The following is a 23249-nucleotide window of genomic DNA, read 5'->3' as shown; positions in this document are numbered from 1 at the left end:
TATATGATATATATATATATATATATATATATAATATATTATTGTATATATATATATATATACATACATATATATATATATATATATTATATATTATATATAAAACAGGGGTAGTTTTAGCCCTATCAGTCCATTACTTACTATATATTAAGAACAATAGATTATTTATGCGTGTCAGGTGGCAATAATAAGAGAGAGAGAGAGAGAGAAGAGAGAGAGAGAGAGAGAGAGATAGATTAATGAAAATTGTCTTCCGGTAATAGGTCATCCTGTCTGCTAGTGGCTTCGGGCCATTGCTGTCATTATTATGCGGTTCAGTGAATGGTGTTTCAGCTGAGGGAATGTTATCTGGAAACTATAATAAAGCGTTCAGAAATGGATGGCTTTGCAAAGGGGCAAGAAGGGTAAATTCTCTCTCTCTCTCTCTCTCTCTCTCTCTCTCTCTCTCTCTCTGAGTGTGTGTGTGTGTGTAATGCACTTTTTACATATACTGTTCGGCTTGCGTAAGGGATATGGTGTAAGGTTCAACGATAAAGAATGGAACAGTTACCCCTGCAAAGTTTCAAAGCAAAAGATGAAACTATTTCTTTTTGTTCATGCCTCGCGTTTTTATGAGCACGCGAATAACGGCCTAAAAGATAAACTGTGAATAGGAGGCTTTATATTTAGGAAACATTTAAAAAAATGTTGCCTATGATAATAATAATAATAATAGTTTTCTGATTCATCCTCTAAGAATAGACAGTGCCATCGGGTTCGTTCATTTGATTACAAGCTGTAAAGAAGTAGGTATATCATCGTCCTGTTATAAACAGGCTGTAATAATTGGGCAGTGTGACAGTAGATGATTGTAAAGTTGCCGGCCATACCGTCTATTTTGGATTAATTGGTAAGAGATTATTTACGCTCAGAACAGCCAGAGGGCCATACTGTGACATCACTCCAAATCCACCGTAGGACGGCTTGGATGATCAGCTCCTGAGACTAAGTCCATAAATAATCGATTTTGTACTGTCGGAAATTTGAAGTCCTTTAAACATACGTTGGAGTTGCAATAGTGGGTGTTAGGATGAATAACTTCGGCAATTTGGTCTTTTGCGTTTTTGCATATTGGTATTAAGTCTGAGGGTGACGAGATCAGTTTCCAAATGAATTTTTGAGCGAACATGGATTGAGTCTTGACTTGAATATCATTAATTGGATCTCTGAGTTATGTCGAACTCAATAATTTAAAAGAAATTAAGAAAGGTGAATATTAAAGTATCTAGACCTTTATACACCTCGTCGGAGAGCAAGGTTTTTTTTTTCTTTTTTTTTTTTGCAAGTAGCTAGAATAAATGCACCGACAAATAAATACACGCTTGCAGCCGGTTGAAAAATATTGGTGAAAAATAAATTTGAAAATGTTTACCAAAGCTGGTGGAATTTTTCTTGACGATTTCCAGCGCAATTCGTGGGATTCAAAAGACAAATTTTTCAAGAGGTTATTTTTCATACCTCCGTTTGAGTTGGCTCGGATAAGCTCTTGAATAATGGTGAGGCCCCGAGGCTGCATTTTTACGCACAAATAAGAACGATCGAGGCTTTTTCTTCTTTCTGCTGGAATACGAACCGGTGTTAAGTTGACAAAAACTACAGCATTCAAACCGAACCTCAATCTGTAAAGAACCTTGTGCCAAATCCTCTCTAAAACCAATGACTATAAAATATCGGGCTGAAGTTAATATTGTGTCTGCGATAATTAATTTTTCACCTAGAGCCTGAAAGGAAAAATTTATCATAATCATCCAATTTCCTCATTTCACCTTATGTAAATAATATAATATAATTATTTTTAAGGCTGCTATATGAAATTCAGTAAAACATAATCATAATTATCCAGTTAGAAATATACTGAAAATGCAGTAACTTTTTGAAACTTCGAGTTAGGTTACGCAAATATACAGACATACGTGCATAGAAATTATTAAAGTAAAAAATTAGTATGGGAATGTTTATTACATAATGTACCACTAAAGCTGCTTTCTTGTGAAAATTGATCAATGACTGGAGTAGAAAAGGTTGCGCTGTAGAAAGCAGTGAATTTTATGGTCAACTTTCATGGAGGTCTTGTTGAAGTACTTTCATTGTGAGGATAATTTATTTGTTGAAAACTTGGCCGGTAATCAAAACTTCTGGCTTAGTACATGCAAACATATATTTATTTAGATATAATAAGTGATCATCTGGTAGGAATACGTCTTTCTTCAATGTAACAAGACCTGCAGCTTTCGCCATGACCTCACATAATAGACTGACGTTAGCAGTGATAAGGGGCTCGTTGTAAAGGAAGCTGGGCGAAGGCTAAAAATCCTCAAAATATCGCTTTCAGGCATACACATCTGTTTAGGAATAATATAAAAGAGAGAAGTATTGAGCAATGCGCTAAGAAAGGTGCATTGATATAATATGACATCAGAGTGCAAGGGGACTGTATCCTTCTGTAATTTGTTCATTAGCGTCGGTTTCTGAATGATTTCTGTTTCGAGTAATAGTGGGAAATCGTTAAGAATCCAAAGGGGGCCGGAGACTACAGGCAGGGAGGAAAAGAAGCTGACTGGCTACTTATACCAAGTCCAAACAAGACTTAGGGACAGTCGATAGGTAGGAATGTTATTTGGCGTATACAAAGAAATGCTAAGGGTGGAATTATAAGGACAAACGAATAGGAGCGTGCTTATAGAGCTTTGAATTTCCCGAACGTGATTAAGATGCCCATAGTAATATTTATTATGTGCAGGGCGTTAATTATACGTAGTCGTGTATTGAAAACAGTTCATTAACACTAAAGACAATTTTTTTTCATTTAAGACTTTTTCTAACTCGATGCAGAATAAGTTAGGCTCAGTAATATTGTCATTCAGAGTAAAGAGATAACTTGCAGTATTTAATTTTTCCTTTTATCTAGCGATAAAAATACTTTATAAATAAAACTCTTAAATGGATTATAGACACAAATCCATGCTTAAGTTTACGTTAGTCTCTCTCTCTCTCTCTCTCTCTCTCTCTCTCTCTCTCTCTCTCTCTCTCTCTCTCTCTCTCTCTCGTCTTATTTGTTCAATCAAGAATTTCGTAGCTCTGGCTACGTGTATAAATCCTTTTCAGTGCACAAACGAACACGTTTGTTCCAGTAATTCAGTCTTTTTTTTTTCACCGCATAATTATACAAAGAACCTACCATACGCGACATAATGCGAGAAATTATAAGCTTCCTGTTGCAAAGAGAAAGAGAGGGAGAGTTAGAGCACTACTGCATAATTATGCAATGAAAATCTCTGTACGTAATTTATAAACAGAAGTTCCTGAACATTTGCATACAGCCTGCAGGAGCTTTAATTTGTAATTTATAAGAGAGAGAGAGAGAGAGAGAGAGAGAGAGAGAGAGAGAGAGAGAGAGAGAGAGAGAGAGTAGTAGTATAGTGAGTCAGCAGCTGTAGTAGTCCAAGAAATCCAAATAGAGGAGTCAGGATTAGATGTAAGCGTAAACTAATATTTTGCTCATCTCCAACCTAAAATGTAAAAATCTGAAATCTGATGAATAATCTCCCGGTACATTTTCAGTCTAAATGTTTTCCTTTGCCTATTGAACGTTTCACCTCTCTCTCTCTCTCTCTCTCTCTCTCTCTCTCTCTCTCTCTCTCTCTCTCTCTCCATTGATTCAGTTCCTTGTTGAATTTCTTCTTGCAACATGTATCAACAAACTTGTGCCTCCATTTGGGAGCGTCGGAATGGGGAGGTAATTTCCATGTGATTGCCACCGGCGTCGAGTTTGACGAGTTCTCGTAATTTCACATAAAGATTAAAGCTTGTATACTGCATTGCCGAACAAGAAGGATACAAAACGTAACTCTAATCTTGGGGAGATTAGTGAACTTCGCAATCCATCTATCTTTTTCCAATACCTTTGCTTTAACGGTGCATGCTATTTTATATATATATATATATATATATATATATATATATATATATATATATATGGAGGTGATATATTGAAATTGCCTTTGCGATGCCTTTATCTTTCTTATGAGTTTGAAAGCGGTTTGACCTCACCTTAACATGAAATTGCGAGTGCATTGAAGCAATTATTTTTATATGCAAGAAAGCAAAGATTCCTAATTGAGGAAAATCTGATGTGCTATAGACAAGGAAAGAGATTACATGAAATTATGATTATAACAGGTACCTTTAATTTACCTCCCTAGTTTCGATATAACAGGTACTTTTAATTCACCTCTCTAGTTTCTTCTTGTTAATTTGTAGCTGTCTTATAAAAGTGGTAAAAAAGAACATGCCCTCACCTTGCGCTCTCCCACCCCCTCTCCCGACCCTTAAAAAATAAATAATAAAAAATTATAGATATCGTTAAGAGAAACCATTGGATTTGCGTAGCGATTACACACACACACACACACACACACACACACACACACACACATATATATTATATATATATATATATATATATATATATATATGATATATATATATATATATATATAAGTGCATTTTCATTCCACTCATTATTTATTACAAGAATATATGTCGATTAGATTCCCATCTAAGGAGATAGACGCAGAGTTGTCAACTAATTTCCATTCGAATGAAATGCTAGTTAGTTATCATCTGCAGCAGAAACATCGAAAACAACATGAACACCAATAGTAATATAAATCAGTCCTGAGGATGACATGACGTAATGATACGGAAATTTCTCAAGGTTAACATTGTCTCTGTGGGACTATCAAAGGCAATAGAGTCGTTTCAAGACTCAAAAGGCAATTTAGGAAGCGGATATAGCTTGTGTCAAGTACCGGCTTTTTTCATTAATTAAACGGATCCGTGTACATATTGTATATACCTAAATAAATAACTAATGGTAACCACCTTTCGTAATAAGTACGAAATCTTGAAATTAAGTTAAAATGTAGCTCTCCAGTACCTTGTAAAACCTACCTTCTGATTCCCCCTCCTGTCTCGTTCTCCTTACTCCCCCTCTCTCCCCATCCCCCCCACACGTTTTCCTTCGCTCTGGCTGATTTGCCACCTGTGTGTCTCGTCCCAGCTCCTGCTCGTAAGCGCTTGTTAAGAACTTCTCTGATCATTGTGAGTACGGTTATTATACCATATGATATTTTGGATTAGGGTATTGGGCCAGAATATTTAGTTTTATTATGTTGGTTATGTTAATTAATTGGTAATGTTTTTTGATATGTTAAGTTTTGTTATTAAATGTAATTGTTGTTTTATTGTTTTTTCCATATAACCTATTGTTAATTGTGGATTTAAGGGTAGGCTCCACTTTGGGGGGTGCCGATTGTAAAAATATTTGCCAAAAATACACTAATCAAGACAGGCTAATGAAATTTTCAGGCAATATTAGCACTATAATAATGCATATTCCCTGTGAGTTTTATCATCCTACAGGGAAAATTAATGATTTTATGAAAAAAAATGTGAAAAAACGGAAATTTCCGGGCCCTCGTACTGAAGGTTATTTGGTGATTGGTGAGAAACTACAGTCTTGAATAGAAATTCGGTCTGACAAAATGTTGGTATATCCACCTGGAACATGCACAAAAAAAATTATCAAAATAGAACAGTAAATAAGCACGTAATAACAAAAAAAGAGCAACAACTTTGTAAGTTCAGCGAAAGCCCCGCCGAAAAATCAGACTACAGCTAGGAAGAAATATTCAGGAAAAATTCAAATCTTGATTTAGGGACAAAAACCTTTTGACAGTTTATAGTTATTATATCACTTGATAGCCTGAAACATCTAAAAATTATATTATTTAGGACCAATCAAAGAAAAAACACCCCCACCCTTTTTTTTATTTTATTTTATTTATATTTATTTTTTTTTTTTTTTTTTTTGGGGAGAGGTGGTTTTCTTTGATTGTCCATAAATAATATAATTTTTAGAATGTTTTAGGCTATCAAGTGACATAATAACTACAAAACTCTCAAAGGTTTTGTCCCTAAATCGAGATTTGAATTTTTCCTGAATATTTCTTCCTAGCTATAGTCTGATTACTCGGCGGGGCTTTCGCTGAACTTATGAAGTTGTTGCTCTTTTTTTTGTTATTACGTGCTTATTTACTGTTCTATTTTGATAATTTTTTTGTGGCATGTTCCAGGTGGATATACCAACATTTTGTCAGACCGAATTTCTATTAAACGACTGTAGTTTCTCACCAATCACCAAATAACCTTCAGTACGAGGGCCCGGAAATTCAGTCTTTTTTCACATTTTTTTTCATAAAAATTCATTAAATTTTCCCGTCATTAATTTTCCCTGTAGGATGATAAAAAAACTCACAGGAATATGCATTATTATAGTGCTAATAATGCCTGAAATTTCATTAGCCTGTCTGATTAGTGTATTTTTGGCAAATATTTTTTACGATCGGCACCCCCCAAAGTGGAGCCTACCCTTAACTTGAACCTTGACAAATGGGGGCCTGACCGGGATCTCTAAATTTAAAATTAAATTCTGCCCAAATCCATTTCAACGTAACATTTTGTATTCTGATCGTGGGATATGATTATCATGTGTTGAGTATTAATGTTCCAGTGCGCAAGTAATTCAGTGATGTTTCAACAGTGATACCGTAATCCTTTTAGAGTAAGCTTTATTTTTAGTGCTAACGAGGTATCTCTATTGTTCTGTCCGCGAGCCACCATCGACCTCAAGTGTCTTTAAACTTTAATTACGGTTGTAACTAAGCCAATATAGTTTATAATCGGGTCTTGAGCATGATTAACCACTTTCGTTGTATTTGGAGCATTCAGCTTTTTTTTTTTTTTTGGAAAATCATAAGGTAACATATTTTGCTTAGCGGCCGTCGACATGGGTAGTTCGTGTAAATGCTCGTTATAACTAATTATCCTTGTCCGAAGCATTCTTTTCCGAGGTGTTAACTTCAGAATTCGCTTCCCAGTTTCCATTGTGCACATTTACTATGACTTAAAGTGTTTAACACAGTAGATGGTTAGACTATATATCCTACTTCAGAAGTAGCAATTGTTTACAAGGTGTTACTAACAGGTAGACGTCTCTTAACTCAAAATGCCGCTCTTTAGTGTTGATGATTTTCATAGTGACCCAGCGTCACACCTGACTTCCATTGTTGTCGCTAATAAGAATGAACTTTTGTTGTTAGCAGCTAAATTTGGGGTAGCTCTTCCTCCTAATGCAAAGAAGGATGTAGTACATAATTACATAGTACAGCATTGTATAAGTGAAGACCTAGTGGATAGTTCTGAGGGCAGCAAGTATATCGTAGACGTGGGTGATAAAATCGTCGGATGTAGAGTATATGAAGCTGGCTATTCAGTTAGAGCAAATGAAAAGGTAAACCATAAATGCTGAACTAGAGAAGAAAAAAGAGAGAGTTGGAAATTGAAAATCAGGCTTTATTAGAAAGACAGCAAAAGGAAACTGGGGTTTTATTAGAAAGACAGCAAAAGGAATTGGAGTTTATTCAAGCTAAATTATTAGACTATGAAGCTCAGTTAGCTCAGCAAATGGAAGAGTAAAATCAGGTTAGCTATGGAAAATAAAAAGCAAGAATTAGAACTAGAAGCTAGGACAACCAATGAAAATTTGATTTGACTAGATGCATCAAGTTAGTTCCTAAGTTCGATGAGACTGAAGTTGACTTGTTTTTAAGAATTCGAAGACTTGGCTTCTTACATGAAATGGCCTCTTGAACAATGGGTGTGGCTCATTAAGCCTAAGTTGGTCGGAAAGGCTGCCACTGTGTTGGTAGTCTGGTAGGTGAATTGAGCTATATGGTAATCAAAAAAGCTGTTTTAGATGCATATGCTGTAACTAGTGAAGGTTATCGTCAAAAGTTTCGTAATTATGTTAAGCCCATATTAAGACTTGGACTGAATTTGCTGCAGAAAATTAAGGTTGTTTAAGAAGTGGCTTGACTCAGAAGATGTAGTTACTTATGAGGAATTAATTAATCTCATTGTAACTGAGGAATTTAAGAGACTTCTCCTCAAATATCATGTTTTATATAGCTGATAAGGAAGAGAAGGATCTCAAAAAGGCAGCTGTTTTGGCTGATAACTATTCATTAATACATAAAGGCAATCTGGGTAATGTAAAACAAACATAGAGCAGAACCGCTGGGTGATAAAGATGGGAAGACTTATAGGGGTTTGTTTTGCAATTATTGTAAGAAGGAAGGCCACATGATTAGTAATTGTCCGAATCCTGCATGTAAGAGGGGAAAAGTGACTGAAAACAGAGCTCCAGTTAAGGTGTTCCCAGGATACAAATCAGACGCCGGTAAAGAATCTGCAATGCATTGCGTATCACAGGATAAGAATTTGTTTGAAAAATTCATTTGTAACGGTACAATATCATTGCACAGTAGTGATAAACCCATTAAAGTAAGAATGTTAAGGGATACAGGTTCAAACCAAGCATTTTAATTAAGTGTTCCAAATCTCACATTGCTTGAATAAAATGTCATAGTCAGGGATTTAACTGACGCTAAATTATTGCCGCTTACAGAAGTGTTCATGGATTGTCCTATCTAACTAGTAAAGTAAAAATGGCTGTTAGAGAAGGGAATTTCCCCTTGCCAAATGTACAAGTGTTACTTGGTAACGATCTTGCTGGAGAACTGTTGTTACCCAATCTGATAATGTATGAAACTTCTGGAATAATAGAGGAAGTGAGAATGATAGAGATAAAGTACAAATGAACAAGAAAAGCCTTGTAAAGTTACAGAGAGAAGATCCAACTTTAAAGGGTGTTTATAAGCAAGCATTGGGAGAAAGGAATGGAAAAGGTACCTGGATATTACTTTAAGGATGATGTACTTTTCAGGTTATATAGACCTCCTAGGCTGGGTAATGATGAAACCTGGAGTGACAGAGAACAGTTAATAGTCCTCATGATTTACGAAAAGATTTATTGGAGCTCGCTCATAATGTTTATTCACATTTTGGAATTACTAAAACTTACAACCGCTTAGCATATGATTTTTTCTGGCCTAAAATGAAGGCGGATGTTGTAAATTTCATTAAAAATTGTCATATTTGTCAAATGCCGGTAAACCTAATAAGGTTATACCAAAGGCACCTTTGAATCCTATTATTGTACCTCATGAGCCCTTCCCATCGAATTATCCTAGATTGTGTAGGTCCACTGCCTAAGACAAAGAAAGGTAATCAATATCTTGTGGACTATAATGTGCCCTACCTCACGATTTCCTATTGCACTTCCAGTCAAGAATATTTCCTCTAAAAATGTTCTTAACCACTTACTCAAAGTATTTACAACTTACGGGTTTCCTAAGGAATCCAGTGTGATAGGGGTACCAATTTTACTAGTGATGTTTTCAGAAAACTCTGAATGAGTTGTGTATAAAACAGTGTCTCTCATCTCCTTATCACCCAGAATCTCAGGGAGCATTAGAACGGCATCATCAGACTTTAAAGTCGTTGCTTAGGAAATTTTGTATTGAATCTGAATCTGATTGGGATGAAGGCATAGACTATTTATTATTTGTAATTAGGGAAGTACCTTCTGAGTCTCTAAGTGTATCACCTTTTGAAATGCTATACGGTCGTAAAGTACGTGGTCCTTTACAAGTAGTTAAAGATAAGTTACTTGACAAGTATAACGTAGAGGCTATAACAGTGAGTCAGTACCTACAGAAATTAAAGGGAAATATAATAAGATTCATAAGTTTGCTCTAAACAACTTGTGTGAAAATCAAAAAGAGATGAAAATTAGTAGATGATAAAAACAGTAAAGATAGGAAGTTTAATGTGGGAGATTTAGTCTGGCCTTCTATCCCATACTGGTTCTCCTTTTTAAAAGTAAGTTTTCTGGCCCTTATGTTATACAGAAACGTTTAAATAATCAGAATTATATCATAAAAACTCCAGATAGACGTAAAAGCACTCAGTTAGTCCATGTCAATATGCTTAAAGAATATCATGCCGATTCCTCTGCTGCTCTATTTTGTTCCAGAGACACAGATATTGTAAAACAAAAGTCCACCACCTTAAAGGATGTAAATTCTTTAGGCCTAAATGAAATCCCATCTTGGGCTGACTTTTCTAATAAAGAAATCTTAGAATCTCTTCCGCAGTATCTACAGCACCTAAATGAGGAGCAACGGTGTGATATTAAGAATCTGCTACGACAGTATGAAGATGTATGCAGTGATAATCCCCGAGAATTGGCAGTGTTATTTTTCTCCACGGACAGTTTGAGTTATTGCCAGGAAACTCGGGCCTCCATAGTACGACAAAAAACTACTATCGAACCAACTTTGAAAAACGGAAGGTAATGCAAGAAGAGGTCGAGTATCTACTGAAGCATAAACTTGCTGTGCCTAGCAAGTCTCCTTGGGCTTCTCCTTGCTTACTAGTGCCCAAGTCTAATGGTAAGGTCAGGTTATGTACAGACTATAGAAAATTAAATTCGGTAACCATAAAAGACAGTTATCCCCTGCCACGTATTGATGATATACTGGGACTCCATTGGTAAGTCGAAATATTTAACCCAAGTCGATATGCTGAAGGGTTATTATCAAGTCCCATTGTCAGGGAGAGCGAAGGAGATGTCCGCCTTTATTACTTCCTTTGGGTTGTTCCAATATGAAAGACTTCCTTTTGGTCTGTGCAACGCACCTGCCATATTTCAGAGAATGATAAATGATGTCATAAAGAGATGCTGGATGGTGTTTACGGTTACTTGGGGAGACATTCTTGTAGTATCTGACACATGGGAGGAAACATCTTTGTAAACTTAAAGCACTTCTTGATAGATTTAGAAGGTTGGGTTTGTCAATAAATCTTGCTAAATCAAACTTTGCTAAAGCTCGTGTAAAGTACTTGGGACATGTTATTGGAAGCGGGGAAATCTTGCCTAAAACCACTAACATAGAAGCTATATTAAATTATCCCGTACCTACAAACAGAAGAAGTAATGAGATCATTGGAATGACCTCCTATTACCGTAGATTTGCAAGAATTTCAGTAATGTAGCTCATCCGTTGATAAACAAGACGAAATTTCGTATGGGATGAATCTTGTCAAGGTACGCCTTCAAACCATGATCAAAAAGCCTACCTTTGGCCTGTAAACCAGTATTAACAACTCCTGATCCTTCAAAACCAATTTTGTTCTCCAGGTAGATGCAATGTGACTGACTGGACGGTGTTGGTGCTGTCCTCCTACAAGAAGAAGCCTGCAACGAACTTGCTTCACCCTGTGTCTAAAGGCCTGTCCACACGACCGGGCCTGATCGGCGGACCTCCCCTCTATCGGGCACACTTGAACGGGCAAAACCGTCTAAATTGCCGATGGGTTCTAGTAGCAAAATCACTGTGGTGGTGCCCGATGTCTTGAGCTTCGACCCTGGCAGACGTACAGTTGGACACAGGTTTCCCTGGTTACACCTTCTTGAGGGACTTCGAAAAATTTTATGGTAACAGTGTTTACTGAGGGGGATGGGGGGAGGACTCTTCCTCTCTTAGCAAGAGTTCCACCAATAAGCTCTGGAATTCTTTCAGTGGGGAGGAGTTATTAGGTATGGTTGGAGAAAACACACACACGCACTCACACACACGGAGGAAAAAAAAAAAAAGAAATCCTGAGCAGGATATATCACTGTAACTAAGATTACTGTCTCACTTTTAATAAGTTTGTTTATTAAGATTCCATTTAACTTTCGTCTAAGTTGTTATCTTTCCAACGTGTCTGTTATTATATATCGGTCCTATTCATTACGCAATACTAAAAATTGATCAAAATCTTTAGTTATATTGGTATTGGAGAGAATCACGAACATCATAACAAGATATTTTAACTTTATCATGTAAGCCAAGTTTATAGTATCGGTTGCAGTGCGTTTCCTAACCAATAATATAATAGGAAGCAACACTTCATTGAACATACCAAAAACCTCAGTGAACGTGTATTAAGTGTCGACACCTTAGCTCCTCTCTCTCTCTCTCTCTCTCTCTCTCTCTCTCTCTCTCTCTCTCTCTCTCTCTCATATTAGATACTTTAAAGTGACATGTCATCTAGAAATACCATTGCGCTAAGTATGCAGTTTGATATTGTCATTAACACCCTTTAATCTTGACTAAGCTAATATATGCATATATATCATTTTTTCGGAGCAGGCGGTCGGGGATAGAGTTCTTGTTGTTAAGTCCGTCTTGCAGGTTTTGGAATTCTAAATTGTAATTCAAACTGACAAGCTTCTTGCTTTTGCTGTACCGATGTCCTCAGCCTGGCTTTGCTACAACTGAAATGGGTGGGGGCTAGGGGTAGAGTGGGCCTGTTGCGACCCGATGAGTGGACGAAGTACTAGATATGCTCGTGGATAGAGTGTATGGCTAACGAAAAGCTCCACTTGAAATATTTCTTGTTTATCTCTAATGCCTGCGTGTTTTTAATGTTTATCCTAATATTATATATTATCATAGTACTGTAGATTTCTGAATACAAACAACATTTACAAGAAGAAGGATTGGGTTAAACTCACTCTCTCTTGTAAATACATATAGAATGAAAAGGAGAGAGAGAGAGAGAGAGAGAGAGAGAGAGAGAGAGAGAGAGAGAGAGAGACTAGACGTTACTGAGGAATCAAAATGAAACTACTAGGGACAGACAAAATTCCACAAAACGTGTAATGGAAAGTGAAGAAGGACTCCCAAACTGGTGCAACTTTTAACCATTCCCATATGGTAAACTTAATTCGTTTACCAATGATAAACAATTGTTGATATTCAGAGGTTTCATGTATTCATGGTTGGGTTTGTATTCCCTCTTGAATATACTGTAGAGGTTATTCCCTACACGCCGTTCATTACAATAATTATTACATGATATGGATAAACATACCTACTTGGCTTATATTTTCTAATATATTAATTGTGATACATGTTTTAATGTCATACGGACAGAAATTCCTTTCGCTCTTATCATCATTCGTGTGAGGATAAGAGACAGACGTCTCTATTGTTAAACAGCCCCTTCAGTCATTTACCCTTCCATTGTGGAAAGAGTTATTTGGAGAAATGTAGTTTGATGATATTGTCCTAGGGTTCTCTTTTTAGATGATTTTTTAAGAAAAAATCAAGATAGCGAAATTCCCTTTAGATTTTGAAACTCCTTTAAAATATCAAATTCACTTTCTAATAAATAAAAAATTATAATAATCATGACCTGGAGCTAAACGATATGCATAGGTCGTTTACGATTTTTTTTTCACATTATACGAATGAAGTCAGTGGGAAGCCATGGGGTAATCCAAATATACACACTCAATTTTTACATTTATTTTTAATATTAGTGAGAAGTCCAGCCACTTCCTTCTAGATCACCTCTTGCAATCTGTTAGGCATAGAAGATTCATGGTTTCTGACGATCTGTGGTCGGTTGTGGAAGAGTTTCCATTGTGTTCCCAGAGGTTCATAAGTTGATCTGGTCAACTCTCCCTCTCAGGCTCCCAACATTTTACCAAATTAGCCTAAATATTCTCAGTGAGGTTCATGTCTGTATCCTACTTGGCCAGTCGAGCAACTGCAGATCCTCTCGACCTTGAAACCATTCCTGGACATATGGCCGTATGGATGGGGCAGCAGTGGTGAATGAAAATGAACAGGAGCAGGTGGGGAGGAATAATTCCGCTGTTGAAGTGAAAGAAGTTAGAAATCCTGAAGAATTTCAATGTATTTTTCACCAGTGAACCTCCACTCAATCCTGGTGATATCATCCATATAATGTAAGAAGATCCAGCCCCACACGTTTACTGTGACATGCCCATTCCTGGTCACCTCGTAAATTTCTTCTGTAGCATCTGAAAGGAAAAAATCTAATTTTTAACAATTCACGCTTTGCTTTTCGTAATAGGGAAAATAATTCTATATCGTTGGGGAAATAAAATGCTAAGTAACAACCCTTGCATAAGTTAAGAATGTTTATTCATCTGCAAGGATTAATACTTATAATAGCATTAACTTTGATCTGCAACAGTCCGTTATGATATGATATTCTTTAATTCAGTAAACAGGCTGTACTCTGTATTATAAGTTTGCAAACGTGATTATTCATAACATTAATAATGTATTTGCTTAATGCCTGAAAGCTAGCCATAGTAGAACTAATGGGGGGTTTTCAATGAAGAATTTTTATTTTCACACTTCTCGTGCCAATATAATTCAATTAGCGGAAAATACATGATTATTGACAAAATTATTATCTTTGATTATAATATTACCCTTGCTTATAATTATTATAGCCTGACTGTTATTAATGATTTTAGAAACTCGCCATATATTACTCGGTCTTCAGTTATGTATTCTGCCGTGACTTCTGCTAGTAAAAGACCTTTCGTCACTGCATACGACTCGAGACCAAAATTCCATATCCTCCCCCACAAACTGTTGAACGAAGGCAAGCCTATCAGCACGATCCGCCGAGAAATTCCTTCTTGGCAGGAATTCTATGAGGATCCCTATCCCTGCCTCATGCAGACGTCTTTGCACCGTCATAGCCTAAACATTTAATGCCAGACGTTTCACAAATAGCAATAGTATTGGTAAAAGGAGCTTCTTATGCTGCTCGTCGAATGTCGTCGTTATTCTAAACGGGTAGTATCATTCGTGGTGGAGTGTTCGAAACTGAAATACGTAATTAACATGCAGATACCTAGATAATCAAGATTAATTATAGCCTGTTTACTTATGGGAACGCTATTTGATATTCTGGGAAGTAAAGAGAAAGAATCACTATTTGAGTTCAACAGGACCAAGGCAACTGTAATTTAGGTTTCATAATTTCACGGGTTTATAAGGTTTATAGTTTAAAAAATTAATAAATAAATGAAATAAATAAATGCTATCCAAAGTCGGGGCGGTCAATTTCCCAGTCTAAGCGTGCCTCCTTTCCTTTAGTTATTTACTGTTGTAGGGGAGACGTCAAGACGCTGTGCAACAGCACGTATTGAAAGCCCATTTTCTTGTAGAGAGACTATCTGCGCCCGGAGAACAATATGTTGCTGTTCATTTGGAGACTATAACGAATACTACTAGCAGAGGACAGAAGCCCTTTCAAAAATTTATACAACACCTCAGTCTAGACATGATTGGGTGACAAACTTGTTAACGTGTCATAGAGGTGCTGTAGCAGTGATATCGTTATCACCGAACGAAGTGATATATTAAATCACACGATTACTGGGATTGATTGATTGATTGGCTGTTACTGACATTGCAACATCTCAGGTCATTACTGTCATTGTTAATTGTCTGTTTGAAACACTGTTTACTAAAGGTGGTGCTGTTCCTTCTCTCAACGTGAATTCCACTAATCAGCTTTCGAGCTGTTTTAGTGTATAAGAGGTTGGAGGAGGCAAACTTATAATAAGTATTAATCCTCATAGATGAATAAACATTATCCTAATGCAGGGGTTGTTACTTAGCATTACATTTCCCCAAACGATATATCATTATTTTCCTTGTTACGGAAATTGTGAAAAATTCAGATTGTTTCCTTCAGATACCACCGAGGAAACCTTTACGAAGTGGCCAGCAGTGGCTTGTAAACCGTTAAACGTCGTGGGCCTGGATTTCCTTACATGGTATATGTGATATCACCAAGACTGAAGGGTTTCACCAGTGAAAAATACGTTAAAATTCTTCAGGATTTCTTCCTCCTTCACTTCACCAGCGGAATTATCCCTTTCCACCTAGTCCTGTCATTTCATTCATGACGGCTGCCCCATCCATACGGCCAGAATAGTCCAGGAATGGTTTCAAGGTCGAGTGGATTTGAATTGGTTGATTAGCCAAATAAGGGTGCAGAACCCCATAGATCCCGAGAAAGATAAAGTCGATTATTAAAGATTGAACAATTCACAGGTGCCTCGAGAGAAGCCGAAGTGCGGTGGAAAAAATCACTGAATTTTCAATCTATTTTCTTCCCATGTATACAAAAATTTTATTTTTATTTTTATTTTTCCCATTATTTTATGCTAATCCATTTCGTATAAAGTAGCTACTATCGCATATCTTATGTAATATAAGCTGGTTAGGGGTAATTACTTTCTTTTGCCTTTTATGTCCATTACAATTAGAATCATAATTACCTAACCTGTTATCGAATTACAATTAAAACTTCAATAATACTGAAATACAAAACTCAAAATATTGGAAAAAAATTTGCACAAAATCTTTTGCACAAAAAAAAGAAATAAATGCAATTTTTTTTTTTTTTTAGAATTGGTAGCTGGCTTGTTAAGATTCTCCCTTAATAATATAATAAATATATTGGGTAGTGACTCAAAACATCTCTCTATTGCATTTGGTTAAGATGAGTTCTCGAAAAGTAAGAGGGCTGCTCTAGGATAACAATTTTCATATAAAAGTACTTTATTTGAACTTTTCGGTTACAATTATAATTGCCATTAGGGATAAATAAAAAAAACAACCGCAATTACAGTTAACTTCAAAACGTGTCATTAAAAACATTTCAGATAAATGACAATTACTCCAAGCCTGAATGAAAGGTAATGTTCATTTGTAATTGGTAAAGCTCTCTTACTGTGGGTTTCACGACAGTGCAGTCACGTTTTTGGTCAATAAACACTGTAATGAAGACTGGTATCAGTATGAGATTTTGCTTATAATTTTTCGGTATAATCAAGGCTTTAACTCTAATGAATACCCGGTAAAAATGCTCAATTTTATTTGTACAACATAGAGCAACTATAAAACGAGTTACCTTTTCAAACCAATCCGTAGGCAATTGGCGGCTCTCTCTTTGCTTAAAAAAAGTTGAAAAGTTGCGTGACAAACGGATTTCTGCTACCATGCCGACAGCTATGTTCCTAGGCGGCTATCTATTCTTCACCTACGTAATACAAGCATATGGCCATTCATGAAGAACCTTGGATTAGAAGTGTCATCGATGACAGTACGACGCAGACTCCACGCTGCTAGGATTCATCACAGAACTCCAGTGACGAAGGAGCTCTTGACGGAGCGACATAAGGCGGGAAGTTTTGATTTTGCCCAACGTCACGCTGATAAGGGTTTGGACTTTTGGGGCAGGGTCATCTTTACTGACGAGAAGTGCTTCTCGTCCACATCGCATGGGAAGCTGCATTGTTGGCGAACAAATACGAAACGGTATGATAAGCAAAATCATTACATGCAAGCAAGTTATAAATTGCATTCATTCTTTATATTAATTATTAATTGTTCAGGATTTTGTTCCACGGAAATGGACTGTCAAAAAATATATAAAGGTAGTAAACATAAATAAGAGTGCTATTTCTGAGATAAATATTAGGTAAGGGACAGTGGCATCATTGCTCTTTTTTCCTCAAATATAATATACACCCCCATTTTTTTTTCTCTCATTCAGATATGAACCCCGTCGAACATCGTTGAGGTGGTTCGATCCGGCCATGTCACCTGCAACGTATGGGGCTGGGTGTGTCTGCATGGTATGGGTGATGTGTTCCGTATCGAGGGACGATTTACAGCAGCTAAGTATGTTTGAGCTGCTTGCAAACCTCCTTCTTGCCTTCGTTACGAGAAAGGAAATTTTCCCTTCCACCAGGGCCCATCCTGTTCACACTGCTCACGTTGTTCAAGAGTTGTTTGCCAGACAGGATAACCTGCTTCTTCTTGAATGGCCGAGCAAAGGAGCAGATATGAATGTGATTGAGCACGTGGGGCCCAGATGGTGAACACACGGAAAATGGAACATGAGAGAACAACACAGCAAATCATGTCTTTCACAACTTCTCAATGGAAATTTGTAGACGGAGACCGCAGCAAATTTTCAACCTTGTTCATTCGATGCCCGGCAGATTGAGGGAAGTGACTGAGAGAGAGGGTGGATGGTCAAGGTATTAGATTGTATAATATAAATTGTTATATTTTTTGTAATAGGACATAAAATGTTCTCATTTTGTTCTCACTAGTTATTTGATTATATGTTTTTAATAAACATCAATAAACTTCACAAACAAGTTTTATTATAACCATGATATTCTTGATATAATATTCGAAAGATCTTTAAAAAAAAATGGCATAATGCCTCCATACAATATTGAGAGTATTGCAGTAAACTTTCCCACTTACTCAGGCCCCACATGTTTTTTATGTGTCTTCCTAATCACCGTTTCTTGTTAACAGCATGACTTATAGAACTGAATGACTCGCCGAGCACTGTTTTCATACAGTGAGGTCGGTAACAGTTTTGGCAAATTGCCATACCTGTATACTTTGTTCACTGTGGTGTGGCCGATACAGATATGATACTTCGCCGCTATTTTCGCTTATTAGCTTTCTTGGAAGTCTATTAAAATAGTTTCCATTATTTGAAACTTAATGCTTTGTTACTGATATTTTCAATGTATCCTTGGTTAAAACCTAAGTTATATGAACAAGAGTAAAAATGTGGCTTATTTTTTGGCCGTCGTTGTCGTTTCTGAGTATAGGGGTCATATACTCCGTGGGACATTTTAAAAGGTAACTGTCAATTCAATAGATGATACTCTCTCTATGTCAGCCACTATAAGGAAAGCCCAAATGACTTCACCTATCACCTGAGGTCAACGAAATATGTAGTCTATAATATATCAGTGCATACATAATTTTTAGAAAAATAAACAGTTAACCCTTAGAAGTTCAACCACGTCATATGACGTGTTGGAGAAGTCGTCCCACACATGTTGTTAATGTCATATGACGTTCTTAAGTTTTTAATTTTTTGCGCCTTCATAGCTTATTGTAATCGATTATTGGTTCTGTACTACTTAGTGCCTTTTATTAGAGGTCTTGCTGGCCGTTTGCACTGCTCGTCTTCCATTTGTATGAACTGCGCGGGGGAGGGGAGAGGAGGTAAGGGTGGCCTAGGAGGTTGTCAGAAACGACAAACCAGCTAATCCTGTGTGGTAAAGGATTGGTGGCGACAATTTTTGCCGCACACCTTCGATTTTGATGATAGTATATCAGGAATAAAGTTTTTTTTTATTCTATTTTAATGATATATAATGGAACTGACTAGAGAGATCCAATCGTTAATTCATGTTATGAAATGGGGTAATATATCAAGCGAACACTCAAGGGAACAAGAGTTTATGACATTGCTTTGGTTATGCTTATGGGTATTGTCAGAAGGGCAATCTTCGATATTATTGGGTCACTGATCCTCTCCTGAATACACTACTGGACATATCAGAACTGCATACTGAGCGCAGGGGTTGGGGTTTTTCTTGTCACTAAGTTAGCTAGTATAGCTGAGAGAGAGATATAAGTTAGCGTAGTATAAGAGAGAGAGAGAGAGAGAGGAGCCAAGTGTCGGAGACTCAACAAATTCATTGAATTTTTGGGTATATTCAATCAAGTGCTGCTGCGCTTCTCTTTTTAGCTTCCTATTGTAGAATTTGTAGGAAACGCACTGCAACCGATGCTGTAAACTTGGCTTACGTGATAAGGTTAAAATCTCCAGTTATGATGTCATGATTTTCGGCAACACCAATTAGAACTTTAAAATGTTGATCAATTTTAATTATTGTATAATGAATATGACCGATTTATAATAATAGACACGGTTGTAAGATAACGTCTCCGCCGAAAGTTAAATGGAACCTTAATAAACAAACTTCTATTACAAGTGGGACAACAATCTTCATTACAACGATACAAAACTGCTCAGATTTTTTTTTACTCCGTGTGTGTGTGTGTGTGCGTGTCTCTCTCTTTCTCCAACCATACCTAATAACTCCGCCCACCAAACGAACTCCAGAACTTATTGTGGAACTCTTGTTAGCAGAGAAGGGGTTCTTCCCCCATCTCCCTCAGTAAAACACCCTGTTACCATGTAATTTTTCGAAGTCTCGCAAGACGGTGTACCAGGGAAACCTGTGTCCAACTGTACGTTAACTATATACATTTCTTTTACCAAGCCATTATTTGCACCATATTCTCATTTTCTTTTTTTTTCTTTTTTCATCCAACAGAAAGCAATTATCATGCTACACAGTATCTTCTTTGCGGTAGGCACCATGTTTATCGTACCGCATTGAACACACTACTGGCATCGTCGGGCACGCCCACCACTCCATCGCCTCACCCGTGTGGACAACATTCACGGGAAAGTCCGCCAGAATTTGCCCGTCAACCCCGGAGCACGCCGATCAGGCCCGCTCGTGTGGACAGGCCTTTACTATTCATGCAGGTTGAAAAGAAGCACCAAAGGTCGCTATCTACTGTGGAGAAAGAGCTCCTAGCTATAGTACAAGCCTTGCAGAAATATGAAGTCTACGTTTCCACAAATAACCCCATTACTGTGTACACCGACCACAACCCCCTCGTCTTCTTGAACAGAGCTCGAAATGTGAAACCAGAAAATTTTAAGATGGTCTCTCTACTTGCAAAACTTCAATATCAGTGTTCAGCACATTCGTGGTCAAGACAATCGTATAGCTGATGCACTGTCAAGAACACCCGTACCAGGGAATATCGTACCTTCATAGGTTACGATCTCTTCAGCGGGGAGGAGATGTCAAGTACCGGCTTTTTTCATTAATTAAACGGATCCGTGTACATATTGTATATACCTAAATAAATAACTAATGGTAACCACCTTTCGTAATAAGTACGAAATCTTGAAATTAAGTTAAAATGTAGCTCTCCAGTATCCTTGTAAAACCTACCTTCTGATTCCCCCTCCTGTCTCGTTCTCCTTACTCCCCCTCTCTCCCCATCCCCCCACACGTTTTCCTTCGCTCTGGCTGATTGGCCACCTGTGTGTCTCGTCCCAGCTCCTGCCTCGTAAGCGCTTGTTAAGAACTGCTCTGATCATTGTGAGTAACGGTTATTATACCATATGATATTTTGGATTGGGTATTGGGCAGAATATTTAGTTTATTATGTTGGTTATGTTAATTAATTGGTAATGTTTTGATATGTTAAGTTTTGTTGTTAATTAAATGTAATTGTTTTATTTGTTTTTTTCCATATAACCTATTGTTAATTGTGGATTTAACTTGAACCTTGACACTTGTTATTAGATTCTGAAGGCACACGCGACACACGCAGACTTTGAACATAGCATGATGTGCTGTTACGGAAGGAAACCATGTAGACAATTATACAAGAAATATGTCTGTAGGAATGACTCTCTAATACCAGGAAAGATAATCGTATATGGAAATGCAGGTCTAAAACCAACAATGCACCTCTAGAGTACAAACGCTGCGTCGAAAATTACCGCTTTCATGAGCCCTTGAAAAGTGTGACGAAAATTGAAACAGCAAGCGAAGTCAGAATTATGTTTAGTATGCAAATCAAAGGCCATAAGAACAGCTAGTACTCTTGTAACTGAGAGTTAGTAAAAGGAATAAGAAAACTAATGAAATAAATTAACATTAGTCTGGGTTTACATACCGAAAGAAATGGAAACTGTTGTCAGTAGACTAAAAGTTAACAACTATAAACCAAGAAAATGAATATCTTAATATATAAGGAATGCAAGAACGAACTGTTTCATCATAACTAATTACGTAAATGTCGACAGAAGTTCAAGAATTTGTACTGATTCGGTAGCTTTAGTGAAGTCGTATATGACGTAAGAATGCCAGGCTAGTTTGGGAAGTCCAGAAGCAGGTGGAAAGTATAAGTTAACGATATTTAGTAAGTCGAGTTATATATAAATTTATCTTCCGTCTGCATAGAAATTTAAAGATAACCTTTCCTTAATCAACTGTTTTAACCTTGTTGCTAATGAAAATGAGAGAGAGAGAGAGAGAGAATATCCTCCCAAAATAAGCCAACAAACCAAGAACAGGAAATGTGACAAATCTTAAATAATAGAGCGAAATCGACGGATGAAGTGGAGGCCTTAAGGAAAATTCTTTCCCTGGAAAAAAGAATACTCGGGGGAATTCCGCTGGAAGGAGACTTGAGAAAACCAGTGACGGCGCTAAGTTATTGAACAAGATACACCGAAGAGCTAATGGATGCTAGGAATGGGAGGTATGGATTATGGATTGGTTGTAGGGGCTCGGGATGGTGGGATATGGGTATTAGAGCAACGTGTAGAAGGAGAGGACTAAGATAGAAACTATAGCAGGTGGGAATAATGGATTCTCTTTACTCTGTCGTGTTTCGAGGTAGCGGATCCTTATTCCATTTTATCTGTATGCACTTCATGATTTTCGTATTCCCAATAGCATTAGATGTGATATAATTTGATTGCCAGGTAAAATTGGAGAAGCTGTCCGTTCGATTGGGTAAATCCCAAAAGAAATGCAAGTATATTTTGTAAAGAGAACAAAAGTTCAAGGCAGAGGACAAGATCAACGGAAGGGATTCCAGATGTATGAAAAGGTTAAGCCTTTGCTAATTATCAAATATTGCTCCAGACTGTGAGACAATGACTTGAGGAATCCCACTGGATCTTGACAAGGTGTCGCAAATGTTTGCAGCATGTTCTGATGTAAATTATTCTTCACTTAGACAAACGCTGTGGTCTTTTGGCTAGTTTTTGAATGAGAGAATATTCTTTGGCTATTTTCTTTAATGGGACAGTTGACAAAAGCCAGTAGTATTTGGGAGCATAATTAGAAAATTCTGAAACCAAGACAATAATCCTAACATGAACACTGAATTCACTGGACTCCGTTGCTGCAGTCTGGCTGTCCAGGATTGATAATGATTATACCTTGAAGCTTCCTGAATATGTGACAACTTCACTCTCGGCTTTCTTGTACATGTCAGGGATTTAACGTGACATAAAGACTTTAGGGATACAAGGGACAACCGGTTTTTGGTTTTCATATCATGAGCAACCTGAGTCACGAACCGAAGCATTGAAGCACCCAACAAACTTTTCATGTGGTGACACATTTCTTGCAAAGCCCATCCAGACTCATTCTGGTTCTTTTGTTCGAATCCATATTTATAAGATGAGTAGCTTTTATTGTTATTTATGCGGCTAGGAAAATCAAAATAACTCAAGATCGCATAATTGTTACATGGCCGAAAACTAACTTAGCAAATCAGCCAAAAATAAAACCTTTATATACCTGAAACTAATGGTATAATAGGGGCTTGGAAAAAATTTAAACCTTCGTTAGATTAGTTATTTCTATAACGCTCAGCAGAATATGAACATGGATGATATTAATATTTTAGGGCTTGTGC

The sequence above is a fragment of the Macrobrachium nipponense genome, chromosome 21 (assembly GCF_015104395.2).
Source record: "Macrobrachium nipponense isolate FS-2020 chromosome 21, ASM1510439v2, whole genome shotgun sequence".
Classification (NCBI taxonomy): domain Eukaryota; kingdom Metazoa; phylum Arthropoda; class Malacostraca; order Decapoda; family Palaemonidae; genus Macrobrachium; species Macrobrachium nipponense.
The sequence above is the reverse complement of the archived record's forward strand: the minus strand, read 5'-3'. Positions refer to the sequence as shown.